This window comes from Ambystoma mexicanum, unplaced genomic scaffold (genome assembly GCF_040938575.1).
Source record: "Ambystoma mexicanum isolate Mex_15411 unplaced genomic scaffold, UKY_AmexF1_1 Mex_scaf1, whole genome shotgun sequence".
Lineage (NCBI taxonomy): Eukaryota > Metazoa > Chordata > Amphibia > Caudata > Ambystomatidae > Ambystoma > Ambystoma mexicanum.
In genome coordinates this window covers 4,877,666-4,893,072 of record NW_027182324.1, presented here as the reverse complement: position 1 = coordinate 4,893,072, position 15,407 = coordinate 4,877,666, and the positions used below count along the sequence as shown (strand labels likewise).

Sequence of the window (15,407 nt, the reverse complement as noted above, 5' to 3'; positions counted from 1 at the left end):
GGCAAAACATTCAAATCCGTAAGTGGGTGAACATTAAAGTCCTAGATGCTGCAAATCTCTATATCTGGATACGGAATGACTGAAAAAAGTTATGTCTCCAGTGTCAAAATGTGTGTAATGCACTAGTAATTCATTTCCTTTATTGACCAGTGAGGTAGCCATGTATGGAGGTGCTGTAGAGTGAAAATCAAGTTTCAAATGGGCAGTGATCCTTGTGCCTGGATAGCTCAGTCGGTAGAGCATCAGACTTTTAATCTGAGGGTCCAGGGTTCAAGTCCCTGTTCAGGCGTACCTTTGCTTCTTTTACAAAAAATTAAGCAGGAAATATGAATTGCTCATTCTAATATGTGCTATTTCTGATGGCATCGCAACCTTGGGCAATATGACTCTAAGGTAGTGGAGTCCAGAGTTCTTGGATGCTTTGCCAACATTTCAAGCCTGACTGTGCTTCTAAATAGCATGAAATAGCAATCTTTGTACAAAGTTTTAATATTGGGGAGACAGATTGGTCGAAAAAAAAGCAGACAGGCGCTGCTGAGATTCGAACTCAGGATCTCCTGTTTACTAGACAGGCGCTTTAACCAACTAAGCCACAGCACCTTTCTTGCATCTGGTCTCCTTTCCTTCCTCATGTAATCATTTAGAAGTGAAATCCACTTTTTTAAGGCTGGGCTTCTATTGCAATATAACTTTTCAAAATGTTTTCCAATTGACTGAAACTCCATTGCACAAAACGAGCATGTCATTAATCGTCGATTTAGAGTGGACTGCATTGCCCAGTGTGTGCATTGAGGAGCACATGTTCGTCTTTACTGGGGAGCAAGTTTGCACTCATGAATGTGGCAAAACATTCAAATCCGTAAGTGGGTGAACATTAAAGTCCTAGATGCTGCAAATCTCTATATCTGGATACGGAATGACTGAAAAAAGTTATGTCTCCAGTGTCAAAATGTGTGTAATGCACTAGTAATTCATTTCCTTTATTGACCAGTGAGGTAGCCATGTATGGAGGTGCTGTAGAGTGAAAATCAAGTTTCAAATGGGCAGTGATCCCTGTGCCTGGATAGCTCAGTCGGTAGAGCATCAGACTTTTAATCTGAGGGTCCAGGGTTCAAGTCCCTGTTCAGGCGTACCTTTGCTTCTTTTACAAAAAATTAAGCAGGAAATATGAATTGCTCATTCTAATATGTGCTGTTTCTGATGGCATCGCAACCTTGGGCAATATGACTCTAAGGTAGTGGAGTCCAGAGTTCTTGGATGCTTTGCCAACATTTCAAGCCTGACTGTGCTTCTAAATAGCATGAAATAGCAATCTTTGTACAAAGTTTTAATATTGGGGAGACAGATTGGTCGAAAAAAAAGCAGACAGGCGCTGCTGAGATTCGAACTCAGGATCTCCTGTTTACTAGACAGGCGCTTTAACCAACTAAGCCACAGCACCTTTTTTGCATCTGGTCTCCTTTCCTTCCTCATGTAATCAATCAGAAGTGAAATCCACTTTTTTAAGGCTGGGCTTCTGTTGCAATATAACTTTTCAAAATGTTTTCCAATTGACTGAAACTCCATTGCACAAAACGAGCATGTCATTAATCGTCGATTTAGAGTGGACTGCATTGCCCAGTGTGTGCATTGAGGAGCACATGTTCGTCTTTACTGGGGAGCAAGTTTGCACTCATGAATGTGGCAAAACATTCAAATCCGTAAGTGGGTGAACATTAAAGTCCTAGATGCTGCAAATCTCTATATCTGGATACGGAATGACTGAAAAAAGTTATGTCTCCAGTGTCAAAATGTGTGTAATGCACTAGTAATTCATTTCCTTTATTGACCAGTGAGGTAGCCATGTGTGGAGGTGCTGTAGAGTGAAAATCAAGTTTCAAAGGGGCAGAGATCCCTGTGCCTGGATAGCTCAGTTGTAGAGCATCAGACTTTTAATCTGAGGGTCCAGGGTTCAAGTCCCTGTTCAGGCGTATCTTTGCTTCTTTTACAAAAAATTTAGCAGGAAATATGAATTGCTCATTCTAATATGTGCTATTTCTGATGGCATCGCAACCTTGGGCAATATGACTCTAAGGTAGTGGAGTCCAGAATTCTTGGATGCTTTGCCAACATTTCAAGCCTGACTGTGCTTCTAAATAGCATGAAATAGCAATCTTTGTACAAAGTTTTAATATTGGGGAGACAGATTGGTCGAAAAAAAAGCAGACAGGCGCTGCTGAGATTCGAACTCAGGATCTCCTGTTTACTAGACAGGCGCTTTAACCAACTAAGCCACAGCACCTTTTTTGCATCTGGTCTCCTTTCCTTCCTCATGTAATCATTTAGAAGTGAAATCCACTTTTTTAAGGCTGGGCTTCTATTGCAATATAACTTTTCAAAATGTTTTCCAATTGACTGAAACTCCATTGCACAAAACGAGCATGTCATTAATCGTCGATTTAGAGTGGACTGCATTGCCCAGTGTGTGCATTGAGGAGCACATGTTCGTCTTTACTGGGGAGCAAGTTTGCACTCATGAATGTGGCAAAACATTCAAATCCGTAAGTGGGTGAACATTAAAGTCCTAGATGCTGCAAATCGCTATATCTGGATACGGAATGACTGAAAAAAGTTATGTCTCCAGTGTCAAAATGTGTGTAATGCACTAGTAATTCATTTCCTTTATTGACCAGTGAGGTAGCCATGTATGGAGGTGCTGTAGAGTGAAAATCAAGTTTCAAATGGGCAGTGATCCCTGTGCCTGGATAGCTCAGTCGGTAGAGCATCAGACTTTTAATCTGAGGGTCCAGGGTTCAAGTCCCTGTTCAGGCGTATCTTTGCTTCTTTTACAAAAAATTTAGCAGGAAATATGAATTGCTCATTCTAATATGTGCTATTTCTGATGGCATCGCAACCTTGGGCAATATGACTCTAAGGTAGTGGAGTCCAGAGTTCTTGGATGCTTTGCCAACATTTCAAGCCTCACTGTGCTTCTAAATAGCATGAAATAGCAATCTTTGTACAAAGTTTTAATATTGGGGAGACAGATTGGTCGAAAAAAAAGCAGACAGGCGCTGCTGAGATTCGAACTCAGGATCTCCTGTTTACTAGACAGGCGCTTTAACCAACTAAGCCACAGCACCTTTTTTGCATCTGGTCTCCTTTCCTTCCTCATGTAATCATTTAGAAGTGAAATCCACTTTTTTAAGGCTGGGCTTCTGTTGCAATATAACTTTTCAAAATGTTTTCCAATTGACTGAAACTCCATTGCACAAAACGAGCATGTCATTAATCGTCGATTTAGAGTGGACTGCATTGCCCAGTGTGTGCATTGAGGAGCACATGTTCGTCTTTACTGGGGAGCAAGTTTGCACTCATGAATGTGGCAAAACATTCAAATCCGTAAGTGGGTGAACATTAAAGTCCTAGATGCTGCAAATCTCTATATCTGGATACGGAATGACTGAAAAAAGTTATGTCTCCAGTGTCAAAATGTGTGTAATGCACTAGTAATTCATTTCCTTTATTGACCAGTGAGGTAGCCATGTATGGAGGTGCTGTAGAGTGAAAATCAAGTTTCAAATGGGCAGTGATCCTTGTGCCTGGATAGCTCAGTCGGTAGAGCATCAGACTTTTAATCTGAGGGTCCAGGGTTCAAGTCCCTGTTCAGGCGTACCTTTGCTTCTTTTACAAAAAATTAAGCAGGAAATATGAATTGCTCATTCTAATATGTGCTATTTCTGATGGCATCGCAACCTTGGGCAATATGACTCTAAGGTAGTGGAGTCCAGAGTTCTTGGATGCTTTGCCAACATTTCAAGCCTGACTGTGCTTCTAAATAGCATGAAATAGCAATCTTTGTACAAAGTTTTAATATTGGGGAGACAGATTGGTCGAAAAAAAAGCAGACAGGCGCTGCTGAGATTCGAACTCAGGATCTCCTGTTTACTAGACAGGCGCTTTAACCAACTAAGTCACAGCACCTTTTTTGCATCTGGTCTCCTTTCCTTCCTCATGTAATCATTTAGAAGTGAAATCCACTTTTTTAAGGCTGGGCTTCTGTTGCAATATAACTTTTCAAAATGTTTTCCAATTGACTGAAACTCCATTGCACAAAACGAGCATGTCATTAATCGTCGATTTAGAGTGGACTGCATTGCCCAGTGTGTGCATTGAGGAGCACATGTTCGTCTTTACTGGGGAGCAAGTTTGCACTCATGAATGTGGCAAAACATTCAAATCCGTAAGTGGGTGAACATTAAAGTCCTAGATGCTGCAAATCTCTATATCTGTATACGGAATGAATGAAAAAAGTTATGTCTCCAGTGTCAAAATGTGTGTAATGCACTAGTAATTCATATCCTTTATTGACCAGTGAGCTAGCCATGTATGGAGGTGCTGTAGAGTGAAAATCAAGTTTCAAATGGGCAGTGATCCTTGTGCCTGGGTAGCTCAGTCGGTAGAGCATCAGACTTTTAATCTGAGGGTCCAGGGTTCAAGTCCCTGTTCAGGCGTACCTTTGCTTCTTTTACAAAAAATTAAGCAGGAAATATGAATTGCTCATTCTAATATGTGCTGTTTCTGATGGCATCGCAACCTTGGGCAATATGACTCTAAGGTAGTGGAGTCCAGAGTTCTTGGATGCTTTGCCAACATTTCAAGCCTGACTGTGCTTCTAAATAGCATGAAATAGCAATCTTTGTACAAAGTTTTAATATTGGGGAGACAGATTGGTCGAAAAAAAAGCAGACAGGCGCTGCTGAGATTCGAACTCAGGATCTCCTGTTTACTAGACAGGCGCTTTAACCAACTAAGCCACAGCACCTTTTTTGCATCTGGTCTCCTTTCCTTCCTCATGTAATCAATCAGAAGTGAAATCCACTTTTTTAAGGCTGGGCTTCTGTTGCAATATAACTTTTCAAAATGTTTTCCAATTGACTGAAACTCCATTGCACAAAACGAGCATGTCATTAATCGTCGATTTAGAGTGGACTGCATTGCCCAGTGTGTGCATTGAGGAGCACATGTTCGTCTTTACTGGGGAGCAAGTTTGCACTCATGAATGTGGCAAAACATTCAAATCCGTAAGTGGGTGAACATTAAAGTCCTAGATGCTGCAAATCTCTATATCTGGATACGGAATGACTGAAAAAAGTTATGTCTCCAGTGTCAAAATGTGTGTAATGCACTAGTAATTCATTTCCTTTATTGACCAGTGAGGTAGCCATGTGTGGAGGTGCTGTAGAGTGAAAATCAAGTTTCAAAGGGGCAGAGATCCCTGTGCCTGGATAGCTCAGTTGTAGAGCATCAGACTTTTAATCTGAGGGTCCAGGGTTCAAGTCCCTGTTCAGGCGTATCTTTGCTTCTTTTACAAAAAATTTAGCAGGAAATATGAATTGCTCATTCTAATATGTGCTATTTCTGATGGCATCGCAACCTTGGGCAATATGACTCTAAGGTAGTGGAGTCCAGAATTCTTGGATGCTTTGCCAACATTTCAAGCCTGACTGTGCTTCTAAATAGCATGAAATAGCAATCTTTGTACAAAGTTTTAATATTGGGGAGACAGATTGGTCGAAAAAAAAGCAGACAGGCGCTGCTGAGATTCGAACTCAGGATCTCCTGTTTACTAGACAGGCGCTTTAACCAACTAAGCCACAGCACCTTTTTTGCATCTGGTCTCCTTTCCTTCCTCATGTAATCATTTAGAAGTGAAATCCACTTTTTTAAGGCTGGGCTTCTATTGCAATATAACTTTTCAAAATGTTTTCCAATTGACTGAAACTCCATTGCACAAAACGAGCATGTCATTAATCGTCGATTTAGAGTGGACTGCATTGCCCAGTGTGTGCATTGAGGAGCACATGTTCGTCTTTACTGGGGAGCAAGTTTGCACTCATGAATGTGGCAAAACATTCAAATCCGTAAGTGGGTGAACATTAAAGTCCTAGATGCTGCAAATCGCTATATCTGGATACGGAATGACTGAAAAAAGTTATGTCTCCAGTGTCAAAATGTGTGTAATGCACTAGTAATTCATTTCCTTTATTGACCAGTGAGGTAGCCATGTATGGAGGTGCTGTAGAGTGAAAATCAAGTTTCAAATGGGCAGTGATCCCTGTGCCTGGATAGCTCAGTCGGTAGAGCATCAGACTTTTAATCTGAGGGTCCAGGGTTCAAGTCCCTGTTCAGGCGTATCTTTGCTTCTTTTACAAAAAATTTAGCAGGAAATATGAATTGCTCATTCTAATATGTGCTATTTCTGATGGCATCGCAACCTTGGGCAATATGACTCTAAGGTAGTGGAGTCCAGAGTTCTTGGATGCTTTGCCAACATTTCAAGCCTCACTGTGCTTCTAAATAGCATGAAATAGCAATCTTTGTACAAAGTTTTAATATTGGGGAGACAGATTGGTCGAAAAAAAAGCAGACAGGCGCTGCTGAGATTCGAACTCAGGATCTCCTGTTTACTAGACAGGCGCTTTAACCAACTAAGCCACAGCACCTTTTTTGCATCTGGTCTCCTTTCCTTCCTCATGTAATCATTTAGAAGTGAAATCCACTTTTTTAAGGCTGGGCTTCTGTTGCAATATAACTTTTCAAAATGTTTTCCAATTGACTGAAACTCCATTGCACAAAACGAGCATGTCATTAATCGTCGATTTAGAGTGGACTGCATTGCCCAGTGTGTGCATTGAGGAGCACATGTTCGTCTTTACTGGGGAGCAAGTTTGCACTCATGAATGTGGCAAAACATTCAAATCCGTAAGTGGGTGAACATTAAAGTCCTAGATGCTGCAAATCTCTATATCTGGATACGGAATGACTGAAAAAAGTTATGTCTCCAGTGTCAAAATGTGTGTAATGCACTAGTAATTCATATCCTTTATTGACCAGTGAGCTAGCCATGTATGGAGGTGCTGTAGAGTGAAAATCAAGTTTCAAATGGGCAGTGATCCTTGTGCCTGGGTAGCTCAGTCGGTAGAGCATCAGACTTTTAATCTGAGGGTCCAGGGTTCAAGTCCCTGTTCAGCGGTACCTTTGCTTCTTTTACAAAAAATTAAGCAGGAAATATGAATTGCTCATTCTAATATGTGCTATTTCTGATGGCATCGCAACCTTGGGCAATATGACTCTAAGGTAGTGGAGTCCAGAGTTCTTGGATGCTTTGCCAACATTTCAAGCCTGACTGTGCTTCTAAATAGCATGAAATAGCAATCTTTGTACAAAGTTTTAATATTGGGGAGACAGATTGGTCGAAAAAAAAGCAGACAGGCGCTGCTGAGATTCGAACTCAGGATCTCCTGTTTACTAGACAGGCGCTTTAACCAACTAAGCCACAGCACCTTTTTTGCATCTGGTCTCCTTTCCTTCCTCATGTAATCATTTAGAAGTGAAATCCACTTTTTTAAGGCTGGGCTTCTGTTGCAATATAACTTTTCAAAATGTTTTCCAATTGACTGAAACTCCATTGCACAAAACGAGCATGTCATTAATCGTCGATTTAGAGTGGACTGCATTGCCCAGTGTGTGCATTGAGGAGCACATGTTCGTCTTTACTGGGGAGCAAGTTTGCACTCATGAATGTGGCAAAACATTAAAATCCGTAAGTGGGTGAACATTAAAGTCCTAGATGCTGAAAATCTCTATATCTGGATACGGAATGACTGAAAAAAGTTATGTCTCCAGTGTCAAAATGTGTGTAATGCACTAGTAATTCATTTCCTTTATTGACCAGTGAGGTAGCCATGTATGGAGGTGCTGTAGAGTGAAAATCAAGTTTCAAATGGGCATTGATCCCTGTGCCTGGATAGCTCAGTCGGTAGAGCATCAGACTTTTAATCTGAGGGTCCAGGGTTCAAGTCCCTGTTCAGGCGTATCTTTGCTTCTTTTACAAAAAATTTAGCAGGAAATATGAATTGCTCATTCTAATATGTGCTATTTCTGATGGCATCGCAACCTTGGGCAATATGACTCTAAGGTAGTGGAGTCCAGAATTCTTGGATGCTTTGCCAACATTTCAAGCCTGACTGTGCTTCTAAATAGCATGAAATAACAATCTTTGTACAAAGTTTTAATATTGGGGAGACAGATTGGTCGAAAAAAAAGCAGACAGGCGCTGCTGAGATTCGAACTCAGGATCTCCTGTTTACTAGACAGGCGCTTTAACCAACTAAGCCACAGCACCTCTTTTGCATCTGATCTCCTTTCCTTCCTCATGTAATCATTTAGAAGTGAAATCCACTTTTTTTAAGGCTGGGCTTCTGTTGCAATATAACTTTACAAAATGTTTTCCAATTGACTGAAACTCCATTGCACAAAACGAGCATGTCATTAATCGTTGATTTAGAGTGGACTGCATTGCCCAGTGTGTGTATTGAGGAGCACATGTTCGCCTTTACTGGGGAGCAATTTTGCACTCATGAATGTGGCAAAACATTCAAATCCGTAAGTGGGTGAACATTAAAGTCCTAGATGCTGCAAATCTCTATATCTGGATAAGGAATGACTGAAAAAAGTTATGTCTCCAGTGTCAAAATGTGTGTAATGCACTAGTAATTCATTTCCTTTATTGACCAGTGAGGTAGCCATGTATGGAGGCGCTGTAGAGTGAAAATCAAGTTTCAAATGGCAGTGATCCATGTGCCTGGATAGCTCAGTCGGTAGAGCATCAGACTTTTAATCTGAGGGTCCAGGGTTCAAGTCCCTGTTCAGGCGTACCTTTGCTTCTTTTACAAAAAATTAAGCAGGAAATATGAATTGCTCATTCTAATATGTGCTGTTTCTGATGGCATCGCAACCTTGGGCAATATGACTCTAAGGTAGTGGAGTCCAGAGTTCTTGGATGCTTTGCCAACATTTCAAGCCTGACTGTGCTTCTAAATAGCATGAAATAGCAATCTTTGTACAAAGTTTTAATATTGGGGAGACAGATTGGTCGAAAAAAAAGCAGACAGGCGCTGCTGAGATTCGAACTTAGGATCTCCTGTTTACTAGACAGGCGCTTTAACCAACTAAGCCACAGCACCTTTTTTGCATCTGGTCTCCTTTCCTTCCTCATGTAATCATTTAGAAGTGAAATCCACTTTTTTAAGGCTGGGCTTCTGTTGCAATATAACTTTTCAAAATGTTTTCCAATTGACTGAAACTCCATTGCACAAAACGAGCATGTCATTAATCGTCGATTTAGAGTGGACTGCATTGCCCAGTGTGTGCATTGAGGAGCACATGTTCGTCTTTACTGGGGAGCAAGTTTGCACTCATGAATGTGGCAAAACATTCAAATCCGTAAGTGGGTGAACATTAAAGTCCTAGATGCTGCAAATCTCTATATCTGGATACGGAATGACTGAAAAAAGTTATGTCTCCAGTGTCAAAATGTGTGTAATGCACTAGTAATTCATTTCCTTTATTGACCAGTGAGGTAGCCATGTATGGAGGTGCTGTAGAGTGAAAATCAAAGTCAAATGGGCAGTGATCCTTGTGCCTGGATAGCTCAGTCGGTAGAGCATCAGACTTTTAATCTGAGGGTCCAGGGTTCAAGTCCCTGTTCAGGCGTACCTTTGCTTCTTTTACAAAAAATTAAGCAGGAAATATGAATTGCTCATTCTAATATGTGCTATTTCTGATGGCATCGCAACCTTGGGCAATATGACTCTAAGGTAGTGGAGTCCAGAGTTCTTGGATGCTTTGCCAACATTTCAAGCCTGACTGTGCTTCTAAATAGCATGAAATAGCAATCTTTGTACAAAGTTTTAATATTGGGGAGACAGATTGGTCGAAAAAAAAGCAGACAGGCGCTGCTGAGATTCGAACTCAGGATTTCCTGTTTACTAGACAGGCGCTTTAACCAACTAAGCCACAGCACCTTTCTTGCATCTGGTCTCCTTTCCTTCCTCATGTAATCATTTAGAAGTGAAATCCACTTTTTTAAGGCTGGGCTTCTATTGCAATATAACTTTTCAAAATGTTTTCCAATTGACTGAAACTCCATTGCACAAAACGAGCATGTCATTAATCGTCGATTTAGAGTGGACTGCATTGCCCAGTGTGTGCATTGAGGAGCACATGTTCGTCTTTACTGGGGAGCAAGTTTGCACTCATGAATGTGGCAAAACATTCAAATCCGTAAGTGGGTGAACATTAAAGTCCTAGATGCTGCAAATCTCTATATCTGGATACGGAATGAATGAAAAAAGTTATGTCTCCAGTGTCAAAATGTGTGTAATGCACTAGTAATTCATATCCTTTATTGACCAGTGAGCTAGCCATGTATGGAGGTGCTGTAGAGTGAAAATCAAGTTTCAAATGGGCAGTGATCCTTGTGCCTGGGTAGCTCAGTCGGTAGAGCATCAGACTTTTAATCTGAGGGTCCAGGGTTCAAGTCCCTGTTCAGGGGTACCTTTGCTTCTTTTACAAAAAATTAAGCAGGAAATATGAATTGCTCATTCTAATATGTGCTATTTCTGATGGCATCGCAACCTTGGGCAATATGACTCTAAGGTAGTGGAGTCCAGAGTTCTTGGATGCTTTGCCAACATTTCAAGCCTGACTGTGCTTCTAAATAGCATGAAATAGCAATCTTTGTACAAAGTTTTAATATTGGGGAGACAGATTGGTCGAAAAAAAAGCAGACAGGCGCTGCTGAGATTCGAACTCAGGATCTCCTGTTTACTAGACAGGCGCTTTAACCAACTAAGCCACAGCACCTTTTCTGCATCTGGTCTCCTTTCCTTCCTCATGTAATCATTTAGAAGTGAAATCCACTTTTTTAAGGCTGGGCTTCTGTTGCAATATAACTTTTCAAAATGTTTTCCAATTGACTGAAACTCCATTGCACAAAACGAGCATGTCATTAATCGTCGATTTAGAGTGGACTGCATTGCCCAGTGTGTGCATTGAGGAGCACATGTTTGTCTTTACTGGGGAGCAAGTTTGCACTCATGAATGTGGCAAAACATTAAAATCCGTAAGTGGGTGAACATTAAAGTCCTAGATGCTGCAAATCTCTATATCTGGATACGGAATGACTGAAAAAAGTTATGTCTCCAGTGTCAAAATGTGTGTAATGCACTAGTAATTCATTTCCTTTATTGACCAGTGAGGTAGCCATGTATGGAGGTGCTGTAGAGTGAAAATCAAGTTTCAAATGGGCAGTGATCACTGTGCCTGGATAGCTCAGTCGGTAGAGCATCAGACTTTTAATCTGAGGGTCCAGGGTTCAAGTCCCTGTTCAGGCGTACCTTTGCTTCTTTTACAAAAAATTAAGCAGGAAATATGAATTGCTCATTCTAATATGTGCTATTTCTGATGGCATCGCAACCTTGGGCAATATGACTCTAAGGTAGTGGAGTCCAGAGTTCTTGGATGCTTTGCCAACATTTCAAGCCTGACTGTGCTTCTAAATAGCATGAAATAGCAATCTTTGTACAAAGTTTTAATATTGGGGAGACAGATTGGTCGAAAAAAAAGCAGACAGGCGCTGCTGAGATTCGAACTCAGGATCTCCTGTTTACTAGACAGGCGCTTTAACCAACTAAGCCACAGCACCTTTTTTGCATCTGGTCTCCTTTCCTTCCTCATGTAATCATTTAGAAGTGAAATCCACTTTTTTAAGGCTGGGCTTCTATTGCAATATAACTTTTCAAAATGTTTTCCAATTGACTGAAACTCCATTGCACAAAACGAGCATGTCATTAATCGTCGATTTAGAGTGGACTGCATTGCCCAGTGTGTGCATTGAGGAGCACATGTTCGTCTTTACTGGGGAGCAAGTTTGCACTCATGAATGTGGCAAAACATTCAAATCCGTAAGTGGGTGAACATTAAAGTCCTAGATGCTGCAAATCTCTATATCTGGATACGGAATGACTGAAAAAAGTTATGTCTCCAGTGTCAAAATGTGTATAATGCACTAGTAATTCATTTCCTTTATTGACCAGTGAGGTAGCCATGTATGGAGGTGCTGTAGAGTGAAAATCAAGTTTCAAATGGGCAGTGATCATTGTGCCTGGATAGCTCAGTTGGTAGAGCATCAGACTTTTAATCTGAGGGTCCAGGGTTCAAGTCCCTGTTCAGGCGTACCTTTGCTTCTTTTACAAAAAATTAAGCAGGAAATATGAATTGCTCATTCTAATATGTGCTGTTTCTGATGGCATCGCAACCTTGGGCAATATGACTCTAAGGTAGTGGAGTCCAGAGTTCTTGGATGCTTTGCCAACATTTCAAGCCTGACTGTGCTTCTAAATAGCATGAAATAGCAATCTTTGTACAAAGTTTTAATATTGGGGAGACAGATTGGTCGAAAAAAAAGCAGACAGGCGCTGCTGAGATTCGAACTCAGGATCTTCTGTTTACTAGACAGGCGCTTTAACCAACTAAGCCACAGCACCTTTTTTGCATCTGGTCTCCTTTCCTTCCTCATGTAATCAATCAGAAGTGAAATCCACTTTTTTAAGGCTGGGCTTCTGTTGCAATATAACTTTTCAAAATGTTTTCCAATTGACTGAAACTCCATTGCACAAAACGAGCATGTCATTAATCGTCGATTTAGAGTGGACTGCATTGCCCAGTGTGTGCATTGAGGAGCACATGTTCGTCTTTACTGGGGAGCAAGTTTGCACTCATGAATGTGGCAAAACATTCAAATCCGTAAGTGGGTGAACATTAAAGTCCTAGATGCTGCAAATCTCTATATCTGGATACGGAATGACTGAAAAAAGTTATGTCTCCAGTGTCAAAATGTGTGTAATGCACTAGTAATTCATTTCCTTTATTGACCAGTGAGGTAGCCATGTGTGGAGGTGCTGTAGAGTGAAAATCAAGTTTCAAAGGGGCAGAGATCCCTGTGCCTGGATAGCTCAGTTGTAGAGCATCAGACTTTTAATCTGAGGGTCCAGGGTTCAAGTCCCTGTTCAGGCGTATCTTTGCTTCTTTTACAAAAAATTTAGCAGGAAATATGAATTGCTCATTCTAATATGTGCTATTTCTGATGGCATCGCAACCTTGGGCAATATGACTCTAAGGTAGTGGACTCCAGAATTCTTGGATGCTTTGCCAACATTTCAAGCCTGACTGTGCTTCTAAATAGCATGAAATAGCAATCTTTGTACAAAGTTTTAATATTGGGGAGACAGATTGGTCGAAAAAAAAGCAGACAGGCGCTGCTGAGATTCGAACTCAGGATCTCCTGTTTACTAGACAGGCGCTTTAACCAACTAAGCCACAGCACCTTTTTTGCATCTGGTCTCCTTTCCTTCCTCATGTAATCATTTAGAAGTGAAATCCACTTTTTTAAGGCTGGGCTTCTATTGCAATATAACTTTTCAAAATGTTTTCCAATTGACTGAAACTCCATTGCACAAAACGAGCATGTCATTAATCGTCGATTTAGAGTGGACTGCATTGCCCAGTGTGTGCATTGAGGAGCACATGTTCGTCTTTACTGGGGAGCAAGTTTGCACTCATGAATGTGGCAAAACATTCAAATCCGTAAGTGGGTGAACATTAAAGTCCTAGATGCTGCAAATCGCTATATCTGGATACGGAATGACTGAAAAAAGTTATGTCTCCAGTGTCAAAATGTGTGTAATGCACTAGTAATTCATTTCCTTTATTGACCAGTGAGGTAGCCATGTATGGAGGTGCTGTAGAGTGAAAATCAAGTTTCAAATGGGCAGTGATCCCTGTGCCTGGATAGCTCAGTCGGTAGAGCATCAGACTTTTAATCTGAGGGTCCAGGGTTCAAGTCCCTGTTCAGGCGTATCTTTGCTTCTTTTACAAAAAATTTAGCAGGAAATATGAATTGCTCATTCTAATATGTGCTATTTCTGATGGCATCGCAACCTTGGGCAATATGACTCTAAGGTAGTGGAGTCCAGAGTTCTTGGATGCTTTGCCAACATTTCAAGCCTCACTGTGCTTCTAAATAGCATGAAATAGCAATCTTTGTACAAAGTTTTAATATTGGGGAGACAGATTGGTCGAAAAAAAAGCAGACAGGCGCTGCTGAGATTCGAACTCAGGATCTCCTGTTTACTAGACAGGCGCTTTAACCAACTAAGCCACAGCACCTTTTTTGCATCTGGTCTCCTTTCCTTCCTCATGTAATCATTTAGAAGTGAAATCCACTTTTTTAAGGCTGGGCTTCTGTTGCAATATAACTTTTCAAAATGTTTTCCAATTGACTGAAACTCCATTGCACAAAACGAGCATGTCATTAATCGTCGATTTAGAGTGGACTGCATTGCCCAGTGTGTGCATTGAGGAGCACATGTTCGTCTTTACTGGGGAGCAAGTTTGCACTCATGAATGTGGCAAAACATTCAAATCCGTAAGTGGGTGAACATTAAAGTCCTAGATGCTGCAAATCTCTATATCTGGATACGGAATGACTGAAAAAAGTTATGTCTCCAGTGTCAAAATGTGTGTAATGCACTAGTAATTCATTTCCTTTATTGACCAGTGAGGTAGCCATGTATGGAGGTGCTGTAGAGTGAAAATCAAGTTTCAAATGGGCAGTGATCCTTGTGCCTGGATAGCTCAGTCGGTAGAGCATCAGACTTTTAATCTGAGGGTCCAGGGTTCAAGTCCCTGTTCAGGCGTACCTTTGCTTCTTTTACAAAAAATTAAGCAGGAAATATGAATTGCTCATTCTAATATGTGCTATTTCTGATGGCATCGCAACCTTGGGCAATATGACTCTAAGGTAGTGGAGTCCAGAGTTCTTGGATGCTTTGCCAACATTTCAAGCCTGACTGTGCTTCTAAATAGCATGAAATAGCAATCTTTGTACAAAGTTTTAATATTGGGGAGACAGATTGGTCGAAAAAAAAGCAGACAGGCGCTGCTGAGATTCGAACTCAGGATCTCCTGTTTACTAGACAGGCGCTTTAACCAACTAAGTCACAGCACCTTTTTTGCATCTGGTCTCCTTTCCTTCCTCATGTAATCATTTAGAAGTGAAATCCACTTTTTTAAGGCTGGGCTTCTGTTGCAATATAACTTTTCAAAATGTTTTCCAATTGACTGAAACTCCATTGCACAAAACGAGCATGTCATTAATCGTCGATTTAGAGTGGACTGCATTGCCCAGTGTGTGCATTGAGGAGCACATGTTCGTCTTTACTGGGGAGCAAGTTTGCACTCATGAATGTGGCAAAACATTCAAATCCGTAAGTGGGTGAACATTAAAGTCCTAGATGCTGCAAATCTCTATATCTGTATACGGAATGAATGAAAAAAGTTATGTCTCCAGTGTCAAAATGTGTGTAATGCACTAGTAATTCATATCCTTTATTGACCAGTGAGCTAGCCATGTATGGAGGTGCTGTAGAGTGAAAATCAAGTTTCAAATGGGCAGTGATCCTTGTGCCTGGGTAGCTCAGTCGGTAGAGCATCAGACTTTTAATCTGAGGGTCCAGGGTTCA

The 15,407-nt window shown here is 40.9% G+C and overlaps 14 non-coding genes across 14 annotated transcripts; 1 reads left to right on the top strand and 13 right to left on the bottom strand.

Moving 5' to 3' along the window:
• Positions 1 to 526: 526 nt before the first annotated feature.
• On the bottom strand, positions 527 to 600 carry TRNAT-AGU (transfer RNA threonine (anticodon AGU)). The gene has a single exon. It is a non-coding gene; the product is annotated as a tRNA-Thr (tRNA).
• A 767-nt stretch (positions 601 to 1,367) lies between these two features.
• Positions 1,368 to 1,441, bottom strand: TRNAT-AGU (transfer RNA threonine (anticodon AGU)). The gene has a single exon. It is a non-coding gene; the product is annotated as a tRNA-Thr (tRNA).
• Positions 1,442 to 2,207: 766 nt separating this feature from the next.
• TRNAT-AGU (transfer RNA threonine (anticodon AGU)) lies at positions 2,208 to 2,281 on the bottom strand. Its single transcript has one exon. It is a non-coding gene; the product is annotated as a tRNA-Thr (tRNA).
• A 767-nt stretch (positions 2,282 to 3,048) lies between these two features.
• TRNAT-AGU (transfer RNA threonine (anticodon AGU)) lies at positions 3,049 to 3,122 on the bottom strand. The gene has a single exon. It is a non-coding gene; the product is annotated as a tRNA-Thr (tRNA).
• A 1,608-nt stretch (positions 3,123 to 4,730) lies between these two features.
• Positions 4,731 to 4,804, bottom strand: TRNAT-AGU (transfer RNA threonine (anticodon AGU)). Its single transcript has one exon. It is a non-coding gene; the product is annotated as a tRNA-Thr (tRNA).
• A 766-nt stretch (positions 4,805 to 5,570) lies between these two features.
• TRNAT-AGU (transfer RNA threonine (anticodon AGU)) lies at positions 5,571 to 5,644 on the bottom strand. Its single transcript has one exon. It is a non-coding gene; the product is annotated as a tRNA-Thr (tRNA).
• A 767-nt stretch (positions 5,645 to 6,411) lies between these two features.
• On the bottom strand, positions 6,412 to 6,485 carry TRNAT-AGU (transfer RNA threonine (anticodon AGU)). Its single transcript has one exon. It is a non-coding gene; the product is annotated as a tRNA-Thr (tRNA).
• A 767-nt stretch (positions 6,486 to 7,252) lies between these two features.
• TRNAT-AGU (transfer RNA threonine (anticodon AGU)) lies at positions 7,253 to 7,326 on the bottom strand. Its single transcript has one exon. It is a non-coding gene; the product is annotated as a tRNA-Thr (tRNA).
• A 767-nt stretch (positions 7,327 to 8,093) lies between these two features.
• TRNAT-AGU (transfer RNA threonine (anticodon AGU)) lies at positions 8,094 to 8,167 on the bottom strand. Its single transcript has one exon. It is a non-coding gene; the product is annotated as a tRNA-Thr (tRNA).
• A 2,448-nt stretch (positions 8,168 to 10,615) lies between these two features.
• On the bottom strand, positions 10,616 to 10,689 carry TRNAT-AGU (transfer RNA threonine (anticodon AGU)). Its single transcript has one exon. It is a non-coding gene; the product is annotated as a tRNA-Thr (tRNA).
• A 767-nt stretch (positions 10,690 to 11,456) lies between these two features.
• Positions 11,457 to 11,530, bottom strand: TRNAT-AGU (transfer RNA threonine (anticodon AGU)). The gene has a single exon. It is a non-coding gene; the product is annotated as a tRNA-Thr (tRNA).
• A 457-nt stretch (positions 11,531 to 11,987) lies between these two features.
• On the top strand, positions 11,988 to 12,060 carry TRNAK-UUU (transfer RNA lysine (anticodon UUU)). The gene has a single exon. It is a non-coding gene; the product is annotated as a tRNA-Lys (tRNA).
• Positions 12,061 to 13,137: 1,077 nt separating this feature from the next.
• On the bottom strand, positions 13,138 to 13,211 carry TRNAT-AGU (transfer RNA threonine (anticodon AGU)). Its single transcript has one exon. It is a non-coding gene; the product is annotated as a tRNA-Thr (tRNA).
• Positions 13,212 to 13,978: 767 nt separating this feature from the next.
• On the bottom strand, positions 13,979 to 14,052 carry TRNAT-AGU (transfer RNA threonine (anticodon AGU)). Its single transcript has one exon. It is a non-coding gene; the product is annotated as a tRNA-Thr (tRNA).
• Between the last annotated feature and the right edge of the window lie 1,355 nt (positions 14,053 to 15,407).